Source organism: Esox lucius, chromosome 23 (genome assembly GCF_011004845.1).
Source record: "Esox lucius isolate fEsoLuc1 chromosome 23, fEsoLuc1.pri, whole genome shotgun sequence".
Lineage (NCBI taxonomy): Eukaryota > Metazoa > Chordata > Actinopteri > Esociformes > Esocidae > Esox > Esox lucius.
Window position 1 is genome coordinate 6844793 of NC_047591.1, and position 15468 is coordinate 6860260.

Below are 15468 nucleotides of genomic sequence, written 5' to 3' on the forward strand. Positions count from 1 at the left end.
ACAATGTGTCCAGTCCACAATTCTCTCACTGTATCTGTCTGTCTTACGAACGCCAGGACTCATAGCATTTATTTCCTGGCTGTTTCAATTTGTCTGTCTTCTGTCTTTCTTTCTTTTAGGAGTCAGAAGGTAGCTTAACCTTTAGGGAGGGGGACCTGTAGACAAAAACGTGCCTGTTCGAATCCCGAGCCGACAAGGCAATCTATTGATTTTCCTTGAGCCTAATGCTTAATCCTAATTGCTCCAGGGTCATCGTTTAAGGACTCTGGGGGTTTCTTAGGGTGGAGTTGGGATATGCTTGGGATATATTTGTACAAATCTTGGAACAGAACAAACATACTGTAAGCACCTATAATATGTATCCTGTTTTTGTTTGAGTAAATCAGTGAGATTATGGCTTAAGAGCTTTTTTCATATTAGGAGTATTTGTTTTTGTTCCCATGTTTCAGTTGTGTTTGCACAAAATAAATGTGGTAAATCAACTGTAGATTTTTGTACCATTACATTACCCAAGCCAATTCTGCACATTCTGAATAATCATTACAGTATGACATAGTGCTCCTGTAAATCATAACGCACACGTCAAACAGGGCATTTTTGAATATTCTGTAGGCAATCCCTAGTAGCTAACAAGATAATTTGGACCATATGTTTCTGGCACATCACAAATCAACACAGATCACTCACAGTGGCATTTCCTAGTTATTAATTTTAAAAAAGTGAATTACAATATCTGTGCAGATCAAATCAGGGACCGTTTTGTAAACTAATATCAAATGATTGCAGGATAACCCATAAACATATCATAACGCAGAATGTACACCCTATTTTGGGTTTTTTCCATGGACATTCTTATTAACCTGTAAGAAGTACTGTGGAACAAGTAATACCAGGTCTATAAATGGGGAATTCTGAGTGTAATAGTTTTGGACTGCACACACATTCTTCTACTTTATTATTGCCATTGGTGACTTCATGAATTAGACAAAAGACATGATATTTACTTAGGATCGTGATGTTTAGCTTTCAATGAAAAGTCTATTTAAAACAACATGACTTTCCACACATTACTTAAAATGAGAGTGAAGTACAATTCTCCAGAACAGTGTACTGACAAAAGTTTAAAGAAGGGGTGAGGAGATACTTATGCCAGCACTGCTTCAGGCAGTGGTTTGTTGAATTGGTTTGCTTTGAAGGCACAATCCAGTCTCGAAAGAACCAGTCAGAAGTTATAGGTTTTTAAGAAGTCAAATTGTTGCCACACTGAGACTGACTTTGACCTAAAGGAGTGTGAGAAGAGCAGCTGAAAACTAATGACAGCTGCCTCTAATGTCAGTTACAAAAGAAAGATGGTGAAAGGTGAAATAGGAGGCTTGGCACATCAAATGACAGAAATATGCCAAAGAGAAGTGCTTTTGTTCAATTTTCCACAGCATTCTGAATTTATGGCAATTATATACTCCAAGAGGAAGCTGCTGGGGTTTCGACGGCATCATAAAAGCCTCTTAGAGACATTTGTGAATAACAAAAAAAAAAATTCTTCATGTGAAAAGTGCATAATCTATAGGTAGAATCACCATCATACCTCATTCAGCTGTGAAATTCCCAGTTTGAAAGCTAATAGTTTGATAAGATGGGGCACACATCAGCACATTTCGGCTCAACAGCACTACTTTTACAACCAGCGGCCAAAATTCCCAGAATGCAACCTTAAGCCAAGCAGAGCTGGTACTGGTCGGTACGATCATCAGCGGTTAGAGGTTCTGGCCTGTAACCAAAACATTGCTGTATCGAATCCCAGAGCCTGCAAGCGAAGAGGACGGGTAAAAGTATATCATTGTGTCCCTGAGAAAGGCAGTTCAACTTAATTGCACCCGGGGGCCCAATGTGGCAACCCCCTATCCTCCCCAGTTTGGAGGGGTTGGGATAAAAACAAAGTTTCATTTTGGGTACAACTAACAAGTAGGTGAATTAAACATTACTCTTTAATAGTCTGTATATCCGTGCCATGATATCAATTGTTCCAGCATGGTTCATGCCACTGAATGTACTACTTTAACACATATCCAAGGTAAGGTAGTAAATTACAATGTAATTACATTCTAGGCATTTAATGTGGCTTATACATGTATCCAGAGCAACTACATAAAGAACATATAGTATGTATAGTACTAAGTGGTTTGGATCAAATTACCAACCGGGTCTTCAGCCAATAACTTGGGAAATCCCAACAAGTTAAAATGCTGGACACCTTCAGTGGTGACGTTAATGGCAACGCTGTAAGACCAGACTGAAAGTAGTTTTGAGATGCCAGTAGCAGGATCCTTCTGCCTTGGGTGAAGGCATTCCCAATACCCCAGGGTACAGATTGAGGAAATTCACCCGGGTGGCCTGACTTTGCGGACACTAAAGATCCCATTACTCTTTGCGTAAGTGTCAACCATCATCAGGCCCGAATACCATCATGGCCACCTAATAATCGCCAATCTCCAGTTCATCCCTTCTAATCCCCTGGTTGTTGTTGAAAGTGAGGATGTGTTCAACATGTTCATTTGTTTATTTGGAAGATAAAACCCGGAGCTTAATTGAACTTTGCATTGAAGGTTTTAGGATGTGCAGTAGTCCTCGTCTGTCAACCCATTCCGACACACACATGCATGGTTGGACAAACACTTGAAAGGAGAGGATTACATTTATTGCCACTCCAACAACTTATTCCTAACATAGATTCTTGATGGGAGGCATAAAATCTGTTTACTCAGATCTTTTCCAGAGTTTGCAAATAAGGCAGTGCTTTAATATGACGATAGGTTAATGAACATGGTTACGCACACTACATGGAATGGGACAGCATGTGAAGCAGTAGGCCTATTTTAATTTCCTTCATATAAACAAAAGGTTCTTTATTATACTGTAGTGCTCATGGCATGAGTTGTCCAGAGAGAGTCTAGCTTTGAACACAAACCGGTTACCCCTTCTTAAAAGAAGTCCCTTACAAGGGAATACACAGTGCATCTACTGTCTGTCTCCAACAGATTCCCAGTTCCTTTAACAGATTGCATGTATTTGTCTTGGCCTTCTAGAAACAGGGTGATATTAACAGGTTCTATTTTTGTAAGAGTGGGAGTGGATATTAACGTTAAACATGCATGACCACGGGGTATTGGCCGCTGGAGAACATTACTGTCGTAATCATACAATTGGTTGCTTCCGGCAGAGGCATGCATCTTGGCCTGAGAACCCTGTGTGCGCTTGTTTGGATGGTTTGAGGAGACGCGCAAGGTGCCAGGTCTAATAGAGAAGGGGATCCATTTGTCTCAGAGAAATACAATGGCATATTTTGGGCTGGAGAATTGTGTACGTGTACGCGTAGGTACAACTGGAGGGATGTCTTGACCTCCTTAGGAACACAGCTAGGTCTAATAAAACAGCGGAGTGTATTGACAGACTGTGTGAACGGTGTCTGTTCCAGGACATTCTCAGGCTTCGGTTTATTGACTCACTGCAGGGATGCAGGAGTCAGGAGATGCTGTAAATTTGTCAAACAATTCTGTTTACCTCTGTCAAACACAATCAAGCGTGCACACACAAAGACATACACACACACACACACACACTTGTGTGTATTCAGACGTGAGGTGTCAGGTTGGGTCCAGCAGTGAAATGCTTCGATTTAGGAGTCCAGAAGTGGAAATGAAGTTTATTGAGTGAGAAATGTGTCCCTTAAAAGGGCCCTTCTGCTAACATCCTGCCTCTCTTTGCTCCATCCACTTCCTCCATCCCTGTTCACAAAAAAGAAAAGAATAATAATAATAATGGATTCTGCATGTTGCTCTCGTTTCAGCCCAGAAATTCAGCTGTTTATGGTTTTAAACCATTCAAAAAGACCATGAATCAGCTTAATGCAAGTGTCTTGTTCAATTGATATCTCGTAAACAATCTTTAAGGCCGAAAGGGAAGGAATGAGTAGTTGGACCTTTAGAAAACAAACAGGCTGGCAGGTACTGCTGCACTGAAGATGGACGTACACCATTTTCAAGGTGGTAGTGTTAAAGACCACACAGCTAGTCAACAGCTCACACTGGTGGGGTGTTCTTTTTTGAATCCGATTTTGAATGACATCTTTCAAACAGGACCCTCCCCACCCCACAGGTTTCTTTGGTTTTATAGCATACCGTAACAGCAAAACCTGTCACACAATTTGTTTGACTTTGGAAATCTGGGTTTTGGACCATTCTTAATTTGATAGGGACTTGCGTACCTTTTCTGTTATTATTCTTTCACTGACACCATAACGTTATGAACTACTCAGAAAATAAAAAGTATTGATTTTGTATATGGTTTACTAGAAAATACTAACTCAACTTACCTCACTCGTCCCTACAAATAATTTACAATCTACAATATAATACAAAAACTAAAAAAGTACTTTGAAAGAAAACAGTAATATCTACTGCTAGTGAATAGACATTGGTAATAGAAGTAATAATTTTGATCCAGATACTTCATTGAAAATGTATGTGTAACATGCCAGCTCTGCTCTAATTGGACACAAGCAATTTGTTGTGAAAATCACCAAAGAAAAGCATCAAATTACATTTGAAGTTCCCTTTCTCTTCCATAATCTCCCCTGAAACCTGTTTACAGGTCTTTGCAAAGACAATTAACGACTAACAGAAGCTTTAACCCTGATAAAACTGAGGCAGGATGCAGCTATAATGTGTTGTAGTGTTTCTGGTATTCAGCTATTACAGGATACAGATAACCTGATTGATTGTCATTTTAATTGAGTTTGTATAGAATTGTTTCTGAACAGGATAAGAGAGAATGGTTATGAACTGTTCCATCCAAACTGTATAATTTATTTCAACTGTGAATCCTAACTTCTGCTTAAGTCAAAATGTCTTAGCTTCCTCATTGACATCAATGCATTTATCAGATGGATTCAATCAGATCTGCATTAACCCACAATAACCGACTAGCAGCAGTTTTGTATGTGGATAGAGTGGCATACAATGTATAAAGTAACATGTCTAACAGCAGTTTAATCAGTAACAAAACACACTCCCCACCTGTCTCTGTAAAAAGGGAAGAGGCTCAAGAAGTGTGACCACTCCGAAACTCTGAGAACTATGGATGCAAGGACAGATCCTCAAAGTCATACTTTTCAAGACTTCAATCGAAAAATATCCTTGATTAATATGTTCAAATATTGAGGTGGAAACTCCTGATTTCAGAGTGAGTGCCTGACTGACTGAGTGCCTGAGTGCCTGACTGACTGATTAAGTGCCTGACTGACTGATTAAGTGCCTGACTGCCTGACTGCCTGACTGCCTGAGTGCCTGACTGCCTGAGTGCCTGAGTGCCTGAGTGCCTGACAGACTGACTGACTGAGTGCCTGACAGACTGACTGACTGAGTGCCTGACAGACTGACTGACTGAGTGACAGACTGAGTGACTGAGTGACTGAATGACAGACTGACTGACTGAGTGACAGACTGACTGCCTGAGTGCCTGACTGACTGACTGAGTGACTGAATGACAGACTGACTGACTGACTGACTGACTACTCCTTGTTAATTAGCATAGTGGTTAGAGACACGGACTCCCACCAGGGGACCAGTGTTTGAGCCTCAGTGCAGTCAAAGCAAATTATGCATTTTCTTGTTCAACAGTGCCAGCCAAAGCTGCCTCTAAGCGATTTGACAGCTTCAGCATGGTTACATCTCTGACATTGCCTGAATGCAATACTGCGTGCATTTACTTTTTATTGCGGGCTAACTCTGGAATGAATACTAAGTGAAACATCTGTCTTCAGTTGAAGTTAGATTAGCTCCATTGCTCTTTGTTAAGCACTGCCTTTTGTAGGTTATGTCTGAACTGGGATGTTGGCATGAACTGGCATGCTGTTATACCGACCTAATTATATGGCACACACATAGGACATAGCTATGAGTCATCAGAACCAGTGTTCCCATGCACAACTTTACCAATCACTGCTGAAATTTTCAATCGTGAGATAAGATCCTTGGAGAAGCTCACCAGTGTCACTCACAAAGAGGAGCATGATTAGAAAGTTTCGTGTGGGCAAACCTCTAAAAATGGAGGTGCTAGCCAAATTCATGCACAGCACTCAGTAAGAAGTCTGCTGTGTGCGTTGGCAAGGCTACAAGGTACAGAGCAAAGCTGAATGCCATGTCGTGTGTTCATGTGATGTCTGGCATCCATATCCATTTAGATTTAGAGGCCAAAGGAGATCAGAGCAAAGGTATTTTTATGTGTAGGGTTGCAAATAATAATAGACAATAACTTACCTAAGTAACTGGAATCTTCAAACATTTTACTTTGATTTCAGTGTATTTACATCCATAAATGGATGAAGCATTTAGAAGTTATACATTTGGGGGCTGATTCGTGAAAGGGAATTTAAAGTATAATCGTAAATCACTTCTAAATCTTTTGTATTGTTTGTATTACATTAGTATAAATGCATGTTCATTTGGATTCACATGTTTTTTTCGGTCTTTGTGGACATAAAGACACAGATTCCCCCGTTTACTCATTGAAAATAGGTACATTTCAAAATATCACTGTCTGTTCACAAAAGCAAAGTTTGTGGGGAATAACAGCCATTTTCTATACTTTTTATGCATAGGTAATTACGAAATAACACTTACGACCCAGGAACAAAGGAAAAATTGTGTTACATAGGGTTATTTTATATATTTTACTTATAATAAAGCCACTCAGAGGTCCAGAAGGGTAACACCTAATTTGGAAAATCAGTAGATACTTTATAGACAATCAATTACATAAACTATATACTAACACTGACCCTAACCCTTAACACAAATTCTAAACCTAACCTAAACCTAACTATAGCAAGCATTTACTTTGTTTTTGGGAACTGACATGCTGGTATGTTCATTTAATTGCATACTGTATTCCAGAACACAAACATATTATGCACATTTGTGTATTGCTAAGATCTACTTATGTCTTTGTCAGATCATGGCTGTTTTCTTAAAAAACTTTTTTTAAATAAACATTACTAGATCAGTTGAGTACATTTTTATGGAGTGTTGTCCCTAAAAGTCTAACTGAGACATTCACTGGTCTAATGTTACAGTCTAATGAGCATTTAATAAGTCTTGCTATATGGAAAAATGTCATAAAGGTGCTGGTATTCTTACCCCCTCGCTCCATGCCTGTTCTGTTGACTTACAGCCAGGGTGATTTGTGGCATAGTCTCATACCAGAGAGTAAATTCACTACAGTAACCTGGTAACCCAGACTGGGGGCTTAGTTTTTAGCTGCAAGGCTTAGAAGACATTTTGCAGTCTAGTCATTCACAGGCTACGTGTTTCAAAGACGATCTATTAATTGTGTAAGATAATGAAATGTAATTTATGAATTACAGTATATCCTTCATTAGCCAAACTCTAGGTTCCTTGAGGGCTTGGGGCTTGTTAATTGCCCACCTGCTGCCATGAACATAAACTAAATGTATGACTGAATCCTGGAAAAACGTCTCCTGACATTTCTTAGGGAAAGCAGTAAAACCAATAGGCTTTACCGCAGCATTGTGTCTGGCAACTCCTTCCTCAGAAAGGGTCTCAGCCTGCCAGATAATATGAACATCAATCATCTATTCTGATTAGGGCCGTGATACAAAGGACATGGTGTGGGAAATGACTCAGGGTTAGACTGGAAAATCAGGGAAAGGGGGTGTGCTCAGCCTGTTGTGTGATGTTGGCTGAACTGTTAGGAAACTATAGGGCAAGGTACTGCAAATGTGGCCATTTCTGTGTGCGTGTGTATTTATGAGTGCACCCACATCTAAATGTATGCTGGTGACAAACACTCAGCTTCCAATGAATTCTGAGGCAGATTGAATTCCAACAGCATCTCCTCTACCCTGTCCTTCTCCCTCCTACTTGTCTCTGAACATTATCTTCAACCTAAAGCATCCCTTTGTATCACAACGAAACAAGATGTTCTCACCTTATCTATATCAAAAGACCATGTTTTTCTTCCATCTACCTCAGCATACACTTGTACTTCCAGTAAATCCAGTCAACTGGCATGTACTCACCCAAATGTCTCTCCCTCTCCTTTTTCCCTCTCTCCCCCCCCCCCCCCTCCCTCACTTTCCCTCTCTCTTTCCTCTCCCTCTCTCTTTCCTCTCCCTCTTTCTCGCTCTCTCACACACATACACACAAACCCTCTTTCTCTTTTCACACTGGGTAAAGGCAATTGCGTCGGCCAAAGGTGGGCCCTTTGTCAGTGGTTTATTTGTTACCCTATTACGTCTTTATATTTAGGCCGTGCCTCTAATGTTCTCTCTGGTATTGTTTGTATGTACGTAGATTTACTTGTTCCCTGCTCCCTTGCCCCTGCCTAGCTCACTCCTAATTCTCCATGCTGCTGGTGGGCTGGGTGGCAAGTGAGTAATTGTCAGCAATTTTTTCCCCAATTTAACACCCTTTCCTGCAGTGTTCCAGGAGATTAGGCCGGCTCTTAAAATGTTATGATGGATCTATTAAGCATTTACTTGTTGGCTTTTTAAGACTCAGGGACTGTGAAGAAGACTCATGCTTTTTTTGTTTTCCCATGGTGCCTTTTTTTCAAAAGGATGTTTTTTTTTTATTGGATCCCTTTGCCCACAGCCCACTCTAACGCCTGTCCTCAGGAAGACACAACACACATCTGTCTGGATATCTTAAGGAAGGTTTTATTAGATTCTTCTATTCTGTCATTGTTATACAATAATATTAATCCTTCAAGTTTTGTGTCAATGAAATCTACAACAGTCAGTCAGACTGCTGCGCGTTGATGGTTTTCATCGAAACAACTGGGTTAGAAGTTTATAAATAGGCAATTCAATTACTAGTCATCCATTTCCTATGAAGTAATCTATTTAACATCATTCACGTTACACTTGTCAGGTGGTATTCCAGGTGGTATTCCAGGTGGTACTCCAGGTGGTATTCCAAGCAAGATTACCTCCTGACTATCAAGTGTCTTAATGTCAAATCATGTCTGTTTGACCCCAGGAAAATCTCCCACCATTGCCTGAAAGACAGGAAGCCAGCATGAATACAAGTAGAACCTAGTAGTTGCTGGGCTGGATTAAAGATCTAATGAGGTATCAGAAACCTTACGCCCTTAGTTTGAGTCCCACACTACAATCCAAAACCCTTACAATAGAGTGAAATGTTATGCTCCCATGTGTCACACTATTCTGCTGTAGGGTTTGGTCAGTGAATGGACGCTCTATATCTCAACCCTCTTTGTTTGTATGTTCATAAAGAGCTGGAACATCTACAAAGTGAAGCGACACCAGTCAAAACCTCCTCAAGGGGAATCCCAGTCATTCGAGTTAAACATGAGAAGCTCCCCCATACAGCAGCGTGTTTAATTCAATCAGAAGCAATACATCTCCACTGACTTCAATAGTCCTTTTAAGCACAAAAAGGTGTATTCAAATAAGCCAATTACATTTCAGCTGATCAAAATATTGTGGAATATTTTCATTTGATTTGGAATGTTGGTATACTTCCTACATTTGCTGGACTTCAACTCCTGCCAAGCCAGTAAAGGGTTTTATTTGAAGATTTGAGGAAATATGTGAGACACATATTTAAGGATGTGCATACTCAATTAGGGATGGGTAAGTGTATCACATGTCTGGGCTTCTTATCAAGTTGTATAGACTGCATGGTTGTTTTTGCCCATCTTGCTATGTTCTTTGGATTTAGAGCCTCTAGAATGGGTCTACATGCTATGATAAAACTGGAATTAAATAGCCTGAGACCTGTGAGAGCTTAACTTGCAATGGTTCATTTAACTAAATGCATTACTACCAGAAATAACATGGTGTTTCTTTGCCTCCTCTGTGACCTCAGACACTATATGGTATTCATATTGAATATCTTTAGTGTACAGTAGGCATTTGCTCTTACAGAATAAAAGCTCTATTGTCTAATGTCTACACTGGGCAGCTGTGATTGGAGCTGATGAAAAGCCAAACCTTCCGTTGAAGATGATGCGTTGTACTGTAGACCTTTTGTTCACGAACAACAATCTCATTGCTTGACCTCAAGCACAAAAGAAAAGAACCCAATTTCTTTGTCAATGATGACACCATCCGCCTTTTTACCACTGAGCATTTGATTGACAGGCTGGGCACTCTTTGCAGTTATAATGAATTCCTATTCAAAGAACCCAGCAATGGTTGTCCACGAGTCTGGTGGTTTAATTGCCAGTCAAAATTAGTATTGGAACTCCGCTAGCAGGGGGGAAAATCAATTAGGCAGCCAAAAAGGCTTTCAGTTGAACCATCTAGTAAGTGTATGTAAACAAACACAGTCTGTAAATAATGGCCAGTGCCAGTTTGGGAGGCATGTGGCCCACATTGGTATTTACAGGGAGGTATTTATTCCTCCCAGCTGTAGCTCTCAGGGGGGACATTCTGTGATTCATTATGGTTTTGAACGAAAGGAAAGGAGGTTTAGAGTAACATAATTTATTTGTTCTGTTTTTGGAAGATTATGTTTTGAGAGTGCAGGGATATGGCAGGGAATGCAGTGAGTTGGAGAGGGGTCAGACAGGGTCTGACAAGTTGGTATTGAATACTCTGTGTTGTATTTGCCCTTCATACCTTTGACACTTCATCAGGCCTACTAATTAGGCATTGGATGAAATGAGAGAAGATATAGTGGGTATATTAAGTACAATACTGTGGTGCTTACATTTTTCCTGTTTCACATGTTAATTATAGGTGTGAATTGGACATTTTCTTTTCCATATCCCTACTTTCAGAGGGTAAGGTCAGGGCAAGGCTCTTGCTCAAGGGCATGTTGACTGATGTTTAAATTACTGGCAGAGAAATTCACAATCCACTTTCAGCTACACAGCTGCCTGTTTTAGCATTAACCTGCTATAATTTTTCATATCTGTTAAGATTGGATAACAGTTACAAAAGAACACTGCACACATTCTTATCGCAAGGCCAAGGACCCATTAACGAGCTGAGACCCTGGAGAGGAAAGTGTTGACTCATCCAATTACAGCTCTAGCTGGGGCCATAACGGTTAATTGCCAATAATGACTTACAGGGATGAGATTTTCCGTTGATAAAATGTCTGATCTTACTATACCTACAACCTATCACAGCCTGTGCCAATGACATTTGGCAAAGTTGTAGCTAAGCATGGAATTTATCCATGTCACCATTAGATGAGAAACTTGAATTGCTGTTTATATTTTCAGATCTTATTTTATTAGCAGACTCTCTTATCCAGAGCGACTTACAGTTCATGTTTAATATTTCAATAAACAATAAAGTGGCTATTGAAAAGATTTCCACCACACAAAAGTAGAAAATTGCTAATTCAATTCTGAAGGACATTGGTAAAATATGTTATTTTGAATGGAGTACTTCCATTCAATGTATTTTTTTTTACTATCTGTGTATTCACACTCCATAGCATTATTCCCAAAGAAAAAAAATCTAATAAATAGTGTCTGTTTAAATGAGGAATATTCATCCTCTAAAGGTAACATATGGATCAATCTATAAGCAAGCTACCTGTATAACGCCATCTCACGCCAGTAGTCTAGGACATAACAAAATGGCTTTTTGGCTCAGTTATTGTTATACCCAGTGCAGAATATGCTATATAACAGTGGGAATTCCGAAACACGCTTTGTATAACATTAGCAAGCTGTAATCCAGTTAGCTTAATTGTTTGTGCTATTCCACTTGTAGACACTTGTCTTTTGAAATAACAAGCACCACAACACAAACCAATATATCTACCTGCAAAAGACAATTCTAGAAGGAAGATTTTTTTTAAAATAAATATTAAGCCCTTGCTGGGGGAGGTGGGGTGACATGCTGTGGAGTTATATTAGCTACTCTTAAAAAAGGTACATTTTGGGAAAATGGACAGTGCTTGCTTCAAGGGGAAGCAGGTTCCATCATTGGGGTTCCTGGAGAGTGAAGCAGTTTACTTGATTGGGCTAGTGAGTCCAAACCTTTGACTGGAACTGAACATCAGCAATAGCTACAGTAGACCACTACATGTAGACTGCATGCATCTTAAACGGGCAGTATTTAACATTTTTACTAGTGCTTTGGTATTGTTTTATTAGTACTACCATGAAAACAAGCAAAGGTGATCAGTAGGTCAGAGAGACTGACATAATTGTAACTTTCTCACTGGTCAATCTAACAGTTTGTACTGACTTGTAATCTCCTTATACTTGCTTTAGACACAAAGCAGTACTCTCTCTCCCATGCACATTGAAGGCTCTTGGCTAAGCTAACACATCACAACTGATGAAGCGTAAAAACAATTAACTTGTGGAATTGAAGATATAACATAAATTTGCGGTTGAACACACAGGCAACAAGTCAAGCTGTAGGAAAAGTAGTCGATCTAGGCAATCTCACAGAATAGAAGGGGAGCCTTCTTGTCAGGGGAAGGAAGATGACTCTTCGGTTTAGTGTTCCACCATTTTTGTTCTGCTGCAGTTCCATTCTGTGAGAAGGCAGTGAGTCACAGCCACAGAGCAGGAAGAGTGGAAGGTCAAGTCAGCCAAGAGGAAAGAGGACTGTGAGAATCAAAGGAGGCGCTAAGGGAGGAGAACAGGGTCAAAGACACAGGTCGAAGAGTCATGAGGCATTAGAATTTACCAGAAGGGAGAGATGATAGGATGGAAGAGAAGGGAGTAGTTGGAGAGAGAGAAGCATGACCAGGTGGTTCAGGTAGAAGGAGAAGTAGAGAAAAACAAACATTACGAGTCAGAGACCAAAAGGGGGGTTGACAGTGAGATTAGTAGGCGGACAACCTCTAGTGAAGATGAGGTCAAGCGCATTGCGTAGTGAGCGGGAGGAGGTGACTGGGTGAGGTGGAATAAGCAAAGGGGTGAAAAAGTGAGGTGAAAACCAAGTGAGTCAAGTGTAAGAAGGTTAAAGTCACCCTGTATACCCTCCCAACACACACACACACACACACACACACACACACACACAAGTTTGTACAGCTACCCTCATGGGGACCAGAAAATAGAAATTGCATGCTCCCTTGCCCTAAACTTAACCCTAAACCTAACCCTTACCCTAACCCTAACCTAACCCTAATCTAACCCTAACCTTAACCTCAATAAAGTAACATTTATGCCTAAACTTTACCTAGATGTAATGCCTAACCTTAACCCTAAACTTAACCAACAACACCTGGACCTTAAAGAAACCCCAATTCTAACTATAAAATCAATTCTAAGTCTGACCCTAAACCTAAACCCTGAGCTGGAAATTTACTTTTGCCTCACGGGGACCGGCAAAAGGTCCTAATGAGGTCAATTTTTTCTGGTTTTACTATACTCATTGGGACATTTGGTCCCCATTCGTTCAGTAAGACCTAACACACACACACACACACACACACACACACACACACACAACAAATCCACTGATGCTGCAGTACCACTGTGTTATCTACACTGTAGTATCTGTGCAGTGATACCCATTCTGTTGTTTTAGCTCAGTTCTCCAGCACCCTGGATTTGAAACAATCACTAGGAGGTTAAAGTGCAGACTGTCAGCTTGAATGTGAGAGTGGTTATATCCATAAACCGTGAACCATATGGGGATTACAGACCTATTTATACGTTGTGTTTTGGTATGTGTTTTAGGTCATCCTGTATTTGAAGTGAAATCGTATTTTTGCACCTCGCAGTTTAGCCTCAGTAGTTTGCCTGGTGAAGTGTTCAGTTTAGCCTCAGTAGTTTGCCTGGTGAAGTGTTCAGTTTAGCCTCAGTAGTTTGCCTGGTGAAGTGTTCAGTTTAGCCTCAGTAGTTTGCCTGGTGAAGTGTTCAGTTTAGCCTCAGTAGTTTGCCTGGTGAAGTGTTCAGTTTAGCCTCAGTAGTTTGCCTGGTGAAGTGTTCAGTTTAGCCTCAGTAGTTTGCCTGGTGAAGTGTTCAGTTTAGCCTCAGTAGTTTGCCTGGTGAAGTGTTCAGTTTAGCCTCTGTAGTTTGCCTGGTGAAGTGTTTAGGGGATGGTAACGGCCGCAGGCCAGGCTGTAGGACAGAGTGACATTTTTCTTCAGTTCTTTTCTTCAGTTCTAGAGAATGCTATTTATTGACTTTAGCTCAGCATTCAACACGGTCATCTCTTCTAGGCTGGTTAGCAAACTCCATGGCCCTCAACACAAAGAAAACCAAGGACCTCCCTGTGGATTTCAGGAAGTCTAAAGGCTGCAGCCTCGCACCAGTCCTCATCAATGGTACTGAGGTGGAGCGTGTGTCCAGCTTCAAATTCCTGGGTGTCCACATCTCCCAGGACCTCTCCTAGACCTACAACACCTGAACCTTGGTCAAAAAAACACAGCAGCACCTGTACTTTTTGAGGAGGCTGAAGAAAGCCCGCCTGTACACCAAGATCCTTGTGAAATTTTACTGCTGCACAATTCCATCAGACAGGCTGGACAGGTCTCTTCGGTCCCATACCAGCAGGCCCATCTAATGTAACCCTGCTGAACTCTGAACTCTGTGACCCATCCCTTACCATAACCCCCCGCATCTCAGGGACCTTGTTGCACAACTCCCTTGTACTACTCTGACACTCCCTTGCTATGCCTGATAATGGAGGTTTTCAGTTGTTAAAGGTACTTGTCTACCTCAGGAACCTCACTGCTGCTATCACTGCATTTCAGTTACACATACATTCAATTTGCCTCTTTGCAAATTTAGAATTGCTATTGTACTTGCATTTTTACAGTTGTTACACACGCATGTCTACCTCAGGACCTCATTGCTTCTATCTCTGCATTTCGGGTGCACATGCTACCTTAATAAATCACTCCTTAATTTGCCTTGTTTGCACATCGTGAATGCCATTTTGAAATGGCCATTTGTAACTACTATTATCCCACTTGTAACATACACGATACCTAATACTTGTAAAATGTCTGCCCTCCTTTATTTGTCCCATTGCACATTTAGTATTGCACATCTATACATTCCACTTGTAATATACATATACTTAATACTTGTACATTTTCTGCCCTCTATTTGCACATTTTCTATGGTTATTTACTAACAATTTACCTTAAAAGTAGACAAAACATTTTCATGGCTCAGCCAGACAGACTGAAGCATTAAAATTCACTGCACCCTTATAAATCAAAATCAAATATCACACATGTACAGCCTCCCACAGATGGGCAGTATGGAAATCCCCAAAAGTTATTCCTAAGTAACTACAAAGTGCCCCTACACACACACACACACACTCCCAAGGCGTGTTCCCACCACTATGCTAACAGATCTTGCACCAACTATCATTTGAACATCCTTGTTATTTTTACATAGGGACATCTAGCTAAAACTGTGGTAGCTAAACCTTAAGGCTGGCCTGAACGGCTGCCATCTATGCTGACACGTGTTGGACTGGTTATC

At 40.6% G+C, this 15468-nt stretch overlaps 1 protein-coding gene across 1 annotated transcript in view; it reads left to right on the forward strand.

The window, feature by feature from the left end:
* The window catches only part of rerg (RAS-like, estrogen-regulated, growth inhibitor), a 39716-nt gene that overhangs the window by 5767 nt on the left and 18481 nt on the right, over window positions 1–15468 (forward strand). The gene's annotated exons all lie outside the window — the stretch shown is intronic.